The sequence below is a fragment of the Carassius auratus genome, chromosome 6 (assembly GCF_003368295.1).
Source record: "Carassius auratus strain Wakin chromosome 6, ASM336829v1, whole genome shotgun sequence".
Lineage (NCBI taxonomy): Eukaryota > Metazoa > Chordata > Actinopteri > Cypriniformes > Cyprinidae > Carassius > Carassius auratus.
This window is the reverse complement of record NC_039248.1, coordinates 11,384,757-11,401,646: the sequence shown is the minus strand read 5'-3', so window position 1 is coordinate 11,401,646 and position 16,890 is coordinate 11,384,757. Positions and strand designations below refer to the sequence as shown.

At 36.0% G+C, this 16,890-nt stretch overlaps 1 protein-coding gene across 4 annotated transcripts in view; it reads right to left on the bottom strand.

Annotated features, from left to right (window-relative positions):
• Window positions 1-13,662, bottom strand: part of LOC113096410 (contactin-4) — an 85,695-nt gene extending 72,033 nt beyond the window's left edge. For all 4 annotated transcript variants that reach the window (XM_026261792.1, XM_026261808.1, XM_026261800.1 and 1 more), the window contains exon 1: window positions 13,279-13,662. The gene's annotated coding sequence lies outside the window, so the exon portion shown is untranslated. The remainder of the gene's footprint in view (window positions 1-13,278) is intronic.
• Between the last annotated feature and the right edge of the window lie 3,228 nt (window positions 13,663-16,890).

The window sequence follows — 16,890 nt, the reverse complement described above, 5'->3', positions numbered from 1 at the left end:
TTGCCAGCACCATTTTAAGTCCTGAAAACCTGTTTATGGCCATATGAGAACTGGAATGATTACACAGTAATCATATTTTTGAAATTACAAGAATTAAACAAACAACGACAAGTGGCTCATCAGTAAAGCGAATCTCACTTTCAACATCCATTTTAAGAGCTATATTCAACCTAGTTATCAGTGCCCTAGTGGTGTGTCTGTGGTGTTGTCGGCCACAGCTGTTAGCTTGTTAAGCCCCAAGTTCCTTCATTGGTCCTTTGACACTTTAATGTCTCCTTTAATAATTTTCTTCCCCTCATACAGGTAGATTACGGTCTAATTGGCAAACATTGGGCCACACTCCACATAATGGTAGATTGTAGACTGTTCTCAAAAACTCCCACTCACCCATGAAAACTCTCCCGTGGGAATCCCGTACAGGACTCGTCCTTTAGAACATTCACATTAAACCTGAGAATGAGTCTCCATCTGTGAGATTCTTTCAAGCACAAAATAATGAGCTTCTACTCTGTGAAGCCATGCCAAAAATGAGCCATCATCTCTATGCCCCAGTGGAATGTGAGCTACCATTGTCTCCAAGACCTTTTGCTCATGGACCATCCATCCTGGTTACAGCGATTTCTCCCAGATTTCATCACTGGACTAGACTGTCATCCTCATCAGGGATCCAGAAGGTCCCAACACAGAATCCAGTTATTAAGTTCCTCGAGAGCCAATCTAAATGAGCTCCAGAGGCTGGCTAGACATAACTCTTGTATTTTCAGTGTTACGATATAAAGTTACGAGTCAATACGTGCGATGTGAAGACGAATAGCGTTCTGCTAGGTAATATAGTCGAGCATATTCAGGCAATGCCACAAACAGTTACAACTTCTCACAGGGACAATACCAATGACAAAGTTGGTGCACAATAACCAATGTGTCCAATAAAGGGAGGAGGCACTTCCAACTAGGCGCTCCAAATGATTTATGGACTGCAATCTTAGGTCCATGCTGGGAAATCAGGATCCCCTTGCCAAGAACATTGTGTTCTGGTTCAATACCAGCTGGGGACTGCATTACGGCCGCTATCTCTTAAAAAAAAAAAAAAAAAAAAAAGAGATCAAATTGTGATTTATATATGTGAAGGTGCAGATGGCAGGACGGTGGATCCTCAGAATTACCTGTGTTTACAGGACATACTTTCTACTAAAACAGAGCATTGCTTAGATATGCCGGTTTCTATCTGAAGACAATTTTTTTGAGCTTTTAGAGCCTTTGTGTTGATCTTTTTTTTTCCGTTACACCTCAATGAAACCACAATGCATAAATCAGAGGAATGAAGGCTACTACAAAGGTCTTGAACCAGAAGTGCTGCCAGCAACAGAAAGAGAAAGAAAAGCCTTTTCTTTTTGCAAAGCCGAGCCTGTCATGCTTTTGGGCCACATATGAATCCATTCCGGTGAGGAGAAAGAGAAAAAGGCTTCTCCAAATCGCTACAAACATAAGCAAGCCAACTGCGGAGAAAACGAAGGCATGTTGTGGCCCTGAAGATAAAGTTAAATCAATCACGCCAATGCAAGTGTAATAGAAAAAGACAGTTTAAAGGTTTGGAATAATCACAGATGTCATGAGTTATTTTTCACTTCGGCGGAACATTGTGTTGCCTTGGAAAATAAAGAGTGGAGACATTTTGACGATAGAACAAGCGGGTGCTGATGAATGGAGCACGCAGACTACAGCTCGAGATAGGCCAGAGAAAATGTCAAAGACCATATGGAATACGAGATGTAGTAGTACTTCAATAAAAAGTTGCAACACTTTTGTGTTCAAAATGTATGAGTCTATAGAGAGATAATGGCATACAGTGAATATTTAAACTCATTGTTCACACAAAAATGTAAACTCTGTTACTCAGCTCCATGTTGTTCCAAAACCTTGCTTTCCAAAATGCTTCTGTGGAACACAAAACATTTATTGAATATATATGTATATTATATATATATATATATATATATATATATATATATATATATATATATATATATATATATATATATATATATATATATGAATTACAGTCTTATATCATTAAATTTCTTTCAGTATTATAGTCTTATTCTCAAATTTCATCTGCATCTGTGCACGGAAGTTATAAAGTCACGAAAGTCTAAATGATCTGCAAAATCAGTCAACGGTGAAAATCAATAGTGTATTTAAAGTCCAACAGTTTAACACTAATATTAAACTTAAACAAACACGTTAAATATAAAGTATTCAAAACAGGTTCATATAAAACAGGTTCATAAAACAAGTTCATATATTTGGAGTAAAGTTGAATTTAACTGATGCATCAGTCATATAGTGCTCTGGACCGCGTGCCCCATGACGAGACCGCCACACCGCCACAGAAACTAGAATGAGATGCATTCTAACATATCTGTGGCATTAAACTCAGTGAGAGTTTGTTTAAAATATTGCACATATTTAAGCCATTCAGATTACTTGTTAAAGTGCAATGAAATACCTTATATCTGCAGACGATATACGTCTGTTTGTAGATGAAGACTCATTCACCGGGTACAAGCTCTAATCATTATTTGCACGCGCGCGTGTTAAATGCAGTGCTGAAGTGAAATAGCTTGGCTGTTTGATAGCAGAATTATAATATGCAGTCTAAAATAAATAAATAAATAAAAATAATAATAATAATTATTATTATTTAATACATTAATAGGAGAATTAGCCTAATATCATCTTGACTATCGACAGAGACATCTGCTATTTTTCGATATCTCTTACTATCGTTGATACGCGATACTATTGTCTATCGGCACAACCCTCTCTTGCAAATTTCTATCTGTGGAATGGAATTTTAAGATATTTGTGAATATGTTCTATCAATTTGGGTAGAGAGTGTATCTAAACATTCTTTAAGTTTAAAGAATGACAACATAAATGGAATCATTAAATGGATCTCTGAAATACTTGATTCTGATTTTGCCAATCGTGGCATTCAGTGGTGAAATATTTCTGAAAAACAACCATTTTCCAACTAAAATCAATATTTCATATATTAAAGGGGGGGTGAAATGCTCGTTTCCACTCAATATCCTGTTAATCTTGAGTACCTATAGAGTAGTACTGCATCCTTCATAACTCCAAAAAGTCTTTAGTTTTATTATATTCATAAGAGAAAGATAGTCTGTACCGATTTTTTCCGGAAAAACACGAGCGTCTGTAGGCGTGACGTGTGGGCGGAGCTAAAGAATCACGAGAGCCAGTAGGCTTTTGCGCTGATAGCGTTTGGAAGCTGTGACATTACCTGAGGACTAAACCAACCAAAACAAACCATTGCTAACAGTCAGATTCAGGGTATATTTATGATCCAGAGGCTGAAATTTAACAAGAGCAGCAGCAACAACAGCGGCTCTATGTGGTATGTACTGAAACTGTATATATATTTGCTTAGCGGTTTTGGAAAATGATTAAGTTCTACTTTGTCGTTTTTTTTTTTTTTAAGCTGTACATGTGGAAAGTGCAGTTTGATAACAACATCGCATGTTGTTTACTTGATGTGCTTACGCGCCGATAGCTAAGTTAACAACAAAGAGATATTTGAAGCAGTTTTACTCATGCAGTTTGATGACAACATCGCATGTTGTTTACTTGATGTGCTTACAGAGATATCTGAAGCCGTTTCACTCACCGCATGCGGTTCCAACACACGATTGTGACCCTTTTTCGTTGGGACTGCGAAATAAACGATGTGCAAATCCGTCGTCAAACTGGGCCTTGTTTGTAAAACAAGCATCTTCGAAATGCAGGGGAACAAACACAAACACTTACACAACTCCGTTGATGCTCTGTAAAAATAAACTCCATCCACTGGTCCCTTAATGCTGTTTCTCTTTAGGTAATCTGTGCAGGGTTGTCTTGCCCTGGCAACCAAAAACACACTCCTTTTGTGACATTTCCCGACTCTCTCGCTCTGATCAGTGAAGTCTGTTGTGCTCTCAGTGCTGTGCTATATGGGAGCGCGCGCTCTTCCGGCAGACGCGCCCTCAGGACCCATATAAGGAAATTCCGCTCCATCTAACGTCACACAGAGCCATACTCGAAAAAAACTTTCCGAAACTTGTGACAAACCGGAAGTAGTATTTTTGGAACAGAAATACTCCTTCAAACGTACAACTTAATTTTTGAAACTTTGTCCATGTTGAGCATGGGAATCCAACTCTTTAACAGTGTAAAAAACTCAGTATGCATGAAATAGCATTTCACCCCCCCCTTTAAGTACATTTTTGTTACATAGCCATGTAAAAACAGTGATAATGTATAGTTAGCCCTTCCTGTTTTACTAAAAGTCCCCTAATAAAACTCATTTGCTAACTCACAGCATAAACAAAATGGAATTCACATATTTTTGGCCATGATTGCAACGTTTCATTATTTGCGCAATTTCTTTGGTGACTTAAACGAAACAGACAGCACATGCAAATAAATAACGCTATCATCAATTCATTCTTAGTGAATTTGTCCTCTGTTCCCTTTTCAGCTGTCAAGTGAAATGGCACCATATGACCATTGCTGCGGCACTAATGGTCATGGGTAATCAACACTCCTCCTTATACACACACACACACACCTCTGTCCTCTCTTAGTGCGTTACAGTGTGCAAATTCTCTCATTGAATTATTAGCACTAAGAGGGACAGGCTTCGCTTTATTGCAGATGTAAGCAGTCCATCAGAGAAACAGCTCATTAGAAATCTATTTAGTGTGTACAGCTTTAATCACGACGGTGACTTTTCAAATCTCCCTAACATGCGTATCAGGACTTTTTCCTAAGCTATTGATTAAAATGTCATATATTAACCCAATTTGAGTTGATCAGACCATCTAATATTTTTTCACTACTAAATGGGCAAGACACATTTTTGCATCCAGTCAATATGATGTAACACATATCATGCAAAATTTAAACTGTCGAGTTCCTGTTGATATTTCATTATTATGCCACAAGCAAAATTCAGGTTTGAGTACACAGAGCTGCATTCAGTTCCTTTCTTGTGGTCTCTTTAATGGCTGGGGATATTGATCCATGAGTACCGTCCACCGCTATAAGTGCTAATTTGCGTCGTCTTTCAAAAAGCACACGGCAGGTGATGTATACAAAAACACCAAATCACTTAATAAACTGAACAATTCCGGTGTATTTTCTCTGTTTGTCATTTGGTAACATTAGACTAAACCACCAAGGGATTTGTGACATGATTTATTGTAATTCCTGATTGCATGTTAAATAGTGTGTTTAACAAAAATAAAAAGGATAAGAACACAGATTAATTCATTCGATTCGACCTGTGGCCAGCAGTGGGCCCTACAAACATCTGTGGTCCCAAGATTTTGATTTGTTTGCCAAAAATAATAATAATAACAATTTGGTAACACTTAAGAATAGGTAACACTTGTTAACTATGACATTTCTCTCAATAAATTCTTAATTTGCTGCTTATTAATAGTTAGTAAGGTAGTTGTTAGGTTTAGGTATTGAGTAGGATTAGAGATGTAGAATAAGGTCAAGTAGAATAAGGCATTAATATGTTCTTAATTAGCACTAATACATGGCTAATAATCTAGTAGCGTGCATGCTAATAAGCAACAAATAGGTGTTACCTATTCTAAAGTGTTACCAACAAGTTTACCATTAATTAGCCTACTATTATTTCTTATCCATTGTCTGTCATAACTAGTTCTGTTTTACTTTTCTTCTTTTTCCTTTATATTTTTTAGGTTTAAGTCCAGATTTAAATTAGAGTGACAGATTTTGCTATTTACATGCTATCAGCTAGCGGAATTTTCTTAAATAAATGGGCAAAACTGAGACACATGTGACACACACCTACAGTAGCTACATACATTACTCAAACTCAAACATTTTTCTATACATTACTCTATTATTAGCTTATGAGCCATTTTATTCCAGGGAGATCTGTAAACCAGCAGCAACCGAGCTAACTATATATGAACTCAAAAAATATAAAACTGAATATGATTTAAAAAGAATAAGAATACAGGGGAAAAACAGAGAAGATAGAATTAAAATTTGAGCTCTGCTTCATGGATAATGCCACTTCTTACAGACAGCAGCACTTTCCTAATCTTACAGATTCACATTTTAGAGAATGCTTAACCTACTTCACGGGTGTCTCTAACACATTCTGTTTGTTTGAGCTCCATGTGCAATATTTCATTGATTTGCATTTTTTTGGTTTTTAGAAAAATAAAAGGACTGTCACAGCCATACGATAAGAAATAATATGCTTACTGTCTGGCAACAGATGGAGATTATAGCATTCCTTTCAGTCACATTATTTACACCTGAATGACTCAAGTATCAATGCACATTAATTGGGTGCACAGCTTATTTTGCCGAATGCAGGAACTGTAATAGACTAAACAAAGACTAACAAAAGTTATCGAATAGAGGCATTTTAATCATACATTGTTTGTGTTGTGCATCTATCTATCTATCTATCTATCTATCTATCTATCTATCTATCTATCTATCTATCTATCTATCTATCTATCTATCTATCTATCTATCTGTCTGTCTGTCTGTCTGTCTGTCTGTCTGTCTGTCTGTCTTTACATTTTCAAAAAATTATGAATCAGCAAAACTGTTTCCAATATTGATAATAAATCAGCATATTAGAATCATTTCTGACAGATGATGTGAAATTGAAGACTGATGTAATGATGCTGAAAATTAAGCTTTGCTTCACAGGAAGACATTTTGACACTGGCTGTGAAAACCCAGCTAAAATAATATTTTGTTGATTCTCCTTTCTACATAAAATTATACTTCAACAACAAATGGAAACACCAATTTGTGAAAATGTAACCTTGATATATTTAATATTGACTGAATAAGTCCATGTCAAAGATTTAAACCATAGTGAAATTATTGGTTGAACTCCAATGTTGATGCATCGATTTAACTTAGAACCATTCAAATACACTAGGTTTTCCTCAGTCGACTAGCTATACAGGCAACCCACTGGCTAATCGATTTTGAAATTATGTAGGTTTGCTCATCCCGAAAGGCTACTTCATCAGTGAAGACAAGAAAAAAGTTCCAGTAAAGTGAACCGTGACCAGGCTCGCATCAGTCTACCTTGCAGAATGGATTCGGTAATTCAACCCATGATGATGTTGGAATTTACCTCCACAGACATGGATTCCATCTCTACAAGATATGTCAAATAGAGGCTCATTGTCTTCATCATACACCACGCTGATTGATTTGGACATTTGGAGTCGAGTGGTAACATGGGGAATCACTGAAATGAATGAAGCCTCCCATTTTGCAATGGTACATTAAGCTATTTGCGGCAAGAGATGAAAAAAGTTAATACGAGACTAGCAGTTTCCTGTGGGATTTTTCTCAATTACATCCCCGTCGCTCCGCAGTGGAGTGAAGCTCAGAAATTTCATTCGGAGTTAATGTGATGTTAATACTTGGGCTGAAGATGACTGCATTACAAAAAGGTTGGACGAATTAACCTACACACAAAAATAGCACACAGGTCCACACATATTCATTCCGATCCCCTGAAATGCGGCTAAGCCCGATGAGCCATTTTGACTGGCATGACATTTTGACTGGCATATGCTTGATTTTTGCACATTGGAGTGGGACGTAGGGACTGTGCGGAGTGAACGCTTTAGATAAAACTTGTCAGAACTCTTAACACAAACAGAACAATACAAATCAGTGTCACGCAGTTTGTGATAAGCACGTTCTGGTGGGACTACATTAATAATGGCCTTTGTTTGTTATACATCTAAAACATGCATAAAGTGTATAAAGGGTCAGAAACCCTGTGAGAAAGCCCAGCCACAAAGGAAATTTCAGTAAGAGTTTTTATGTTCCAGTAACTTCACTAAAAATGGTGCACTGAAACATTTATGAGTCTACGTTGTTGCACATGCATGTTTAATAAAGATGCAGAATGATTCATACTTATTCAGTTACGACAAACTATGCATATGAGTCAACTATATTAGCCAACGGCCATTTCCACACACACACACACACACACACACACCCAACTGTATCGGCTTCTGGATGGAGCCCTTCGTGTTTATTCCTAACAAACTGCTACTTAAAAGCAATAAAACAAACAAATTATATTCATTTCTGAAGTATATTTGTGTGCAACATGGCTTATTTCCATTTGAAAAGTTTAATAACCTAAGAAACTTTTAAGTTTGCCAAATAACTTTGGTTCTACTCATAATGCAAAAATAATGCAATGTAAATTAAACAGGAAACTTTATAATCCTCTTAACATACTTTACTTGCACTCCAAATAATTAAGAAAGACTTTATGAAAAAAAATAAAAATTAAAATAAAAAAATAAAATAAAAAACCTTCCAAAGGCACTCTTCCGGTGCCAGTAAACTAAGATGAAAAAAATGAGCCAGTAAACTCTTTAAAGGTTTAAATGAGGCTCGCAAGCCTCTGAATAGTTGTTAGAGCAAAATAATTAGGCTAGAGGGAGAAATTTGCATGCAAATCTTAGAAACACTCGGTGGGTATATCCTTCAATTTGAACTTTCTCATGGACCCCTGAAGCAGCAGACGCCATTGTGTGTGAGGAGTTACAAGTTCTCCTGACTTTAATGGCCATACAAAGCCAAAATTATGTCAAATATGGTTATAAATTCCAAACCAAATATCTTACAAGACCTCAAAAGCATTTTAAAACAGTAAATCCACTCAAGCCTGCAGCTGTAAACTTAATTATGGCGCTATGGTTCTTTACCCATACTTCATTGGTGCCATGATAGTTTACTAGACCATTTCTGCTCCCAATAATTCCAATTAAATAGTTTTTTTGGTTCTACTCTCCAAGATATCAGGGAAGATTTTGCAACAATTTAAAAAGGTGAACATGGAAATGCATTGTAAAACATGTCCTTTTGTAATACTATTGTTCAGGAAGAACAATGGCAAGCCTTTCACCAGTTCCTTTTCTTCCTCAGGACCATAAATCAAACCTTCCCTTTCAGAAAGGATGATACCACAGTAATCTCAAAGGATGTACAGTTGAAAATAGACCACTGGCAGAAGACAATTCGAAAGCCTTCTTACAGGATATTGTGTGGAATATCAGAAAGTTGCTGTTTTGTTCAAAGCCTGGATTATTAATGGATAACGAATACTATTATTTGGATGAATAAAAATATGATGCAGGTCAATATTTAAAAAGCTGCCGATAAGCCATGTTTTTTAAACATACTGTGGCATTAACCACTCGCAATATTTTTAGCACGGGAGGAAGAAGAGAATGATGAAAGTACTTTTCGGATGAAAACTGTACGGAACATGATAATTCCATTCCCTCTTGCTCTAAGCATTGACAGTGAGGGCTCTGATTTATTCATGAACCTTGCGCATGCTGCCAAGAAGCATTAAATCGGAGCAAGTGAGTGAAAGGGTTTGGGGGTGGGGGGCGCCAAAAAAAAAAGTTGCTGAGAAAAGCAAATTACAGTTTCAAAACAAATCAAACCAAGGTGTGGACACGGCATGTCTGGCACCCTTCTCCATAACTCTACTGGAAAAACTATTTGTCTCAACATGAACCAATTAAAGCATCTTCCTCTTCAAAACTCACCCTGGGAAACACTTGGAGAGCGCCAATCTTTGTTCTGGCAAAAATAGGAACGTGTTTCTTTGAGGAGAGTGCTTCTTATTAGGGCATTTCATCATCTTGTTGGGCTTGTTTACCGATCAATCAGACCTTCCAGTGTTTTTAGTGGTGTACTGGAATATTTTGGCTTTTAGGGCAGTAGAATCACATCTCCTGAAAAAAAAAAAACTAGCAAAAAAAAAAAACTAGCAAAAAAAAAAACTACCTTATGTCCTCTCCAAGTACCTTCAAATGTCCTCCTTATGCATATAAATGCATATCATATCAGCACCCATGGGAAATGCTTGCTAAATGTCAGATAACATGCATATCTGGGTCCACGTCTGGATCCAATACATAATTTTCTATTTTAACCATGCAAGGCCTGACATATAAAATAAAACTCAGAAAACAATGTTGCAACTGTTGCTAAGTATTAATCTTAAAATACTAACAAATTAAAAAGTTATCTTATGTTTTATTTATAAAAATCAGTAAAGATTTCTCTGTCCCATGATACTAAAAGGCCTTTTACTTCTAAAAGGCATAGACCTACACTATCAATCAGATGACAAATGGCATGCAGTAGATTGTATACTACAGGTTTTTCAGACATATTTTGATCAGTTTGATTAAAGGCCTTAGAAAATTGCATATCAAATATGTTAGAGTGAGCTTTATAGGGTAAACAATGTATTGAAGACATATGTCGCATCTGGCTGATTGTAAACAGTGTAAACAATCATAGCTCCTTCCAACATTTAAGGATCCTGTGATATATAACAAGCATGTATTATTTTCAAAGGGAACTGGTGGACTTACACCCGAATGGAGGCAGCTGCTTATGATATGTGAGTTGTGACATGAGGAGACAGCAGTTTGCTGGAGGTGCTCAACCACAGCACTGTACCATCTATCACTAAGATCACTATCACCTTGCTGGAGATGAGGCCTGTAGACTTCAATCCCACAGCTGGAGTGGCTTGTAATCTACACTCATAACCAAGTCAAGCAGACAATTCCAGAGCTAAAATCTCCAATTCCATATGTTTGACCAAAGGGACTTCCCTGATTTCTCAGTCATTTAATTGCAGTTCACACCAAGAATGGCAGCTATAGTGATAATCATATTACTGTCCACAGGAACGGACTTTAAGGTTCTGTTTATTAAAAGTATGTGCTGATGTTTTGTTGTCTACCACTTTACATGCTCAAGATCTTTAAAGTTTGGTGGCTTTGATTGGCTGTCAACGTTTTTTATCATTCATCAAAAAACACCTCTGAAAAAGTTTCAGACAATATTGTTATTGCATGTCATCATTGTTTAAATTGTGGTGTGGAGTTCATTATTGTGTTTTCTTTTGTTGTTGTTGTTGTTGTTGTAGTAATTGTCCTTGATGTGGACAAGCCTTTATGACTTTGAAATTAACATGATTTAAAAATTAAACCTATTCACTTCCCATAATTGTTTTATATTTCTGCTTACGTGGCACAAGCTAACGAATAGCCAAATAGGTATTCAGTATTTAAATATTCAATATTTTACAACGGAAAAATCATATGGACCAAATAAATCCCAATGACTAAACTAAGACTTTTTTTTTTAATTCTCAGATTTTCCAGGTTTTCCATCACATAAAAATCAAGCAAAATAACTGATAAAAGAAAGAAAGAAAGAAAGAAAGAATGTTATTGTAATACAAATTAAGCATAGCCCTAAAGATTCACAGGAGTTAATTTGGGTCAGTGGGTCTAATTCACTAATAATTGCATAGATTATTCTAAGTTTCAAAATGTTACATTTCTTACCTAATTCACAACATGTGTACAAATGTGAATGTGTTCAGAACCTCATTCTAATGTCAATAAATCTGGAGTATTCTAAATAAGCAACTGTCTGCCTACGATTTTAAGATAATTTGCATAAAACACACCCCAAACTATATCCATATAAGGGCTTTCTAAACAATCTTACAAACAGATGAAACTCTCTAAGGATGCATTCTTGCCTGATAGCATACGCAGCAAGATCTACTAATAAAATACCAAGTGCCATCCTCAAAAATCAGCTTAACATCTTTTATACAGACTAATAGATGATTAATGTTTGGATCTCAGGCAAACGGTTGCTCATTTAGAAAAAGGAACAAATTCATGTACATATGCACATTTTGTGAATTAGGCCAACATTTTCAGTTTACTATTATTGTTAATACAAATCAAATAGTCAGCAGAAAGAAGCCGGTGCAGTGTGCTCTCAGTTCAAAATCATAGCTTTGGTAAGTGTGTGTGTTGGTTGGTTGGGGGAGGATGATACATTAAGAGTTATCTCTCTGGAAAGTTGCTTTATTAGCAGATGTTGGCAGAAGGTTATACACGCAACACCATCTGGAGATATGGCAAAATAGGCTGCTGTACTTCAATAATCAACCATACAGAATGACATCAGACATACAGAAAAGCAAGTGCGCACACACGCTTGTCCTAATCATTATGTATTCAGCTTGTGGTATTTATACTCATGGGAATCTCAAGCATCCTCCCAGAAACATTCACAGGAGATAGGCAAGTACTCAAATGCAGCAAACGTTTTATAGCAATATAGAGGATTTACAGAAATTGAAGTAATATAACATCCACACAAACTATTTTGTTTATTAAGACAGCATGCCATCAAATCGGGCATTATTTATTTTGTGATCATGTTAATGGATGATAGAAATGGTATCACCTGCAGCATGTTCTCTTGTTCAATTTGATAGAAAACATTCACACAACCTGTTCACCTAACTAGAAAATAACAGCCTTGAACTTGAAGCACTTTTCACTGTACATCTGGCAATGACAAAGTGTAACATTCCATCTGATCTCATAAAGACGACCATGATATACCAAATTAAAGCACTGGGGTTCACAGAGGACGCGTTCCGTCTGCTCCAATTTTTATCATTGAAACATGCATCAGACAGACGTCTCTGGCCGATGCGTCGCGTCGCGTCGTGATAGCGGACCATTTTCCCCCATATAATGCATGTGAGTAGTGACTTAGATAGCGCTCCACAACATAATTGAAGTAATACTGTTTTGGTACGTCGTGAGACCGAGGAATAACGGCATTTTAATTTTGGTATGTGGTGTCACTTTTAGGAGGCAGAACTGTTAAAAAACAGTACAACTTTTAAAAACGCGTCTCAAGAACGTCCAAGAACACGCCATGTACGACGCATATTCCAGGTCGGATACACGCACGTACTGTCACATGTGCATTTTAGAACGCTACATCGAACATATCTAACAGATACGAGTTTAAACTTATGAAACACTCGGTCGTGTCTGATTAACAATTCACAAGATTGAAGAATGAATGATATGTTAACGCTGTAGAGTAACGGCTGGAACATAAGTGTCCTTCAGGTGAGTGATTCCAGGGTAACTCATAAAACGCAGCAAACGCGCGGCGCGTAATAGCGCGTAATAGCGCGTAACCCTTATTACCGCACTATACAAAATAAAATCAGTTAATCAGCTATTTAGATGTCCTAAACATATCATTTATATCTGGATAAATACATTGTAGTAATGAAATCGATCGCCTTACCTTTAAATCAAGCTCGGTTCCAGTAAATGCCGTGAATGGAGACAGTGGGGAGCGATGTGGTCTGCTGTCCGAACTGTTGCCTGTCTCCTCTCAAAGCGCATGTAGGCTATTCTTAACTGAACGAAACCCCTCCCCTGCTTTACACCATATTTTCAGCCACACTGTATTGAGGAACCGATCAGTTAGTCCAAATCCATATCTAAATGAACTACCTGTGATTTCGAAATGATTTGCTAGTCCTTATCCATATTCACCTGGTATACTGCACATTGCACATTTTTAAAGTTTCATCTGTCAGGTCTGCGGTGTCAACATATGCCATGAGGTCAGTGTTTTGCACGACATTTCTTTGTGAAGAGAACTATATTTATCAGTCACAGCCAAAACGACAAAAGACAGGTTAAACGGAACCCTCTGAAATATATCTGTGTAAATAAACGAAGTGGTTTTTTTTTTTTTTTTTTTTTTTTTTTTTTTTTTTTTGCAGGTGCTTATTATTTAATTCTTTAGACGTGAGCTTTGTTGTAGTCCTATTACAACTTGAAATATATTTTCTGATTCTCATACTATTCTAAAGAAAATGTAGAATCCTGAAAAAAAAAAAAACGTTTTCAACATTGATAATAATGTGTTTCTTGAGCATCAGATCAGCATATCAGAATTAATTTTTTCAAGGATCATGTGACTGAAAATTCTGCTTTAAAATTACAGAAATAAATAATTTACTTAAATTAATGAACATTACTGTAAACTGTAATACTTTTTTTTACTGTATTTGATAACAATAAGGTTCATTTAACATCAGTTAACTACTTATTCTAATTAGTTAACATGAACTAAAGATAAACAATACTTCTACAGCATTTATTATTACAGCATTTTACTAATGCATTATTACAATTTTAAGTTGTGCTTGTTAACATTATTTAAGTTAACAAACTAACAATGACCAACGGTGTTTTCATTAACATTTACAAAGATTAATAAATACTGTAATAAATGTATTGTTAATTGTGTATTCATGTTAGTTAATACATGAACTAATGGAAGCTTATTGTAAAGTAAGAGGCTTGTGTTTTCAAAGAAGTTGTTTAACTTCGCTGCTCACATCACTCAATGCCAACTGTTGAAACTACCTTTCCTTGGTTTATTCCTTAAAAAGAGTTGAGTAGGATGGCTGGTTTCCTCGTTGTCTTTCAATTGAAACCATCATTAGCCACAAACTCTCACAGTCAGAGACAGATTTCTCTTCAGTGGTTTTCTATCCTCATAGCTGGAAAAGACCTGACATGAGGGAATTTGTCTCTTTGTACTTTCTTCCGCCGTAATTGTGACCTTTTCTGATGGGTTCTGTACCCTTTCCTGCAGACAGATGAGGATCCTTGCAATCTCCCGAACGTGTGGAAGCAAGCAGATGTTTGGCTTGTCCTTTTATTTTCAACAAAGGCACACACAGTATAAAAGCACATTAAAGTAATATTAACTTAACACATTATAACCTGAAGGGACATGTATGCAAAGAACTGTCCTCCGGAGGGTATCACTTGAGCTCTGAATGTTCGCATATCAATACTCCAAGTTCCCTAGTGAAAAACCACCAACGGAAATAGAAAGGATATGGCAAGGATACCACAAAGCTCGATTTCATTATCTACAGGGAAATACAGAGAAAAAGAGAGAGAGAGAGTGTCAAGAGTTCCAGGAATATAAACTACACCCAGGACAAATATACAGCTATCAGACACATTCATACAATTAAGATATTCGTTTCATGTAATTACCACAAAATCCGGTGGGACGCTGAGCGTTACACAATGAACTTCCTGATACTGCTGAAGCTTGCAGATGAATGACTGGCTCAGGAGTGTTATATGATTCTGAAGGTTGATGGTGAAAGTGACTTTTACACAATGGCTGGGTGTTGATTATTCTGCACATTATTTCACTTCGCTTTGATGTTTACGCCTATCTGGCCTTTTCTAAAAATGACTCCTAAAGCAGTTTGCTGGAGGTGGGTGGAGATAAACAGGCTTTGGTTAGTGGGCGATTTTGTAGTGCTTTGACTGAAGTTCTACATTTTAATAACCAACTGGGACTCGTTTTTACTGTGTTCGCTGAGTTTACATCGATCTACAAAGTACTTTATGGGAGACAGTGGATAAAGAGGAGTGTGATAAAGAGAAACTTTTTTTTAAAGAGAAACAGAATGCATCAACAAGATACAAAAGAAACTGATTAAAATGATCAAAAGTGAGAGTAAAGAAATATAAAGATAAAGGAATTGAAATTACAAAAAGCAGCTTTTACAGAACATTCTCTTCTTTAAAAAATCATGAAAAAATTGAACATTTCCACAAAAATATAAAGTAGCTAAACATTTGTTAAACCTGCTAATTAAATAATGTTTCTTGAGCAGCAAATCATGTTAGAATGATTTCTGAAGGATCATGTGCCACTGAAGTCACATGATGCTGATAATTCCATTTTGTCATCATATTAATAAGTTGAATTTTTAAATAGACTCAAATAAAATACTGTTATTTTAAATTGTACTACAATTTCAGATTTTTTTTTGCTCTATTTTTTATTTAAATTAAGTGGGCATAAGAGTTTAAACAATTTCAGTCTGTTTTGGCTTTAGAAGACTAGAAGTGTAAATAATGTGTGAACTATTGTTAATTTTGTAATTTTTTTTTTTTTCGCAAGAAGCCACCATCATGATTCTTGAGCTGTGTTATTATGAGGAAATGCATTGGCATGCTGAAAAACACCCTGGTTTGTAACATTTTCTTCATCTTCTGGTCTAATGTAATGCAGTTAGTTAGCTTACAGTGTACAGCCATCCTTATTTCATTGTCCCTCCGTTTTCCAATTAGTGCATGAACTTTCAAAGTGCAACATTACCTTCCCTTTGTGCTGCTGCAGCTCATATAGAGTCATGTGTTCTGTCATCAAATCCCCAGTGTGTCACTTGGCAAACGTACTCTGACACACTCATTCTCTGCTGAGAACAAGGGCCTCAGTTAAAAAGTTTTTAAAAGACTGACCTTTTCTTTGCTAATGTGACAAGATACATCCTTATATAAATGTCGCAGTAAATCATACACCTTCAGATATGACTTTGAATCAGCTTCATACACATCCTTCTTTTAAAGAAAATATGCTTTAAACCAGATGCTCACAAACCTTTTTTTTTTTTTTTTTTTACTTGGTATGACCTTGTCAAATCAACGATGGTTAATATTTTTTTTTCTAAATTCTATGAGCAACATGCCATATTTTGATTAAAAAGTATTCTTATTTTATTTATTTTTTTTTTACCTTAATTCATGTAATGCTATGTTGCCCAAAATTGCATAATTGACTAATTTTGCCCATTTTTGAGCGATAAGGCCTATTTAACTTCTCTAATCTTTTTAGAAGCAGCTGAAACCCTTCTGTCAAGCTGGGTAATTTATCACGATGCTCAAAGCTACATTCAGTTTTTAAATCAATAACAGGCTTCTCCAAAAGCTTGAAATTAAATTGAGAATATAGATGCTTACTTTGTTGGTAAATTGAATATTTTTCCAAGTTTTTCTCATCAGATTTTATATATTATAATAATAATTA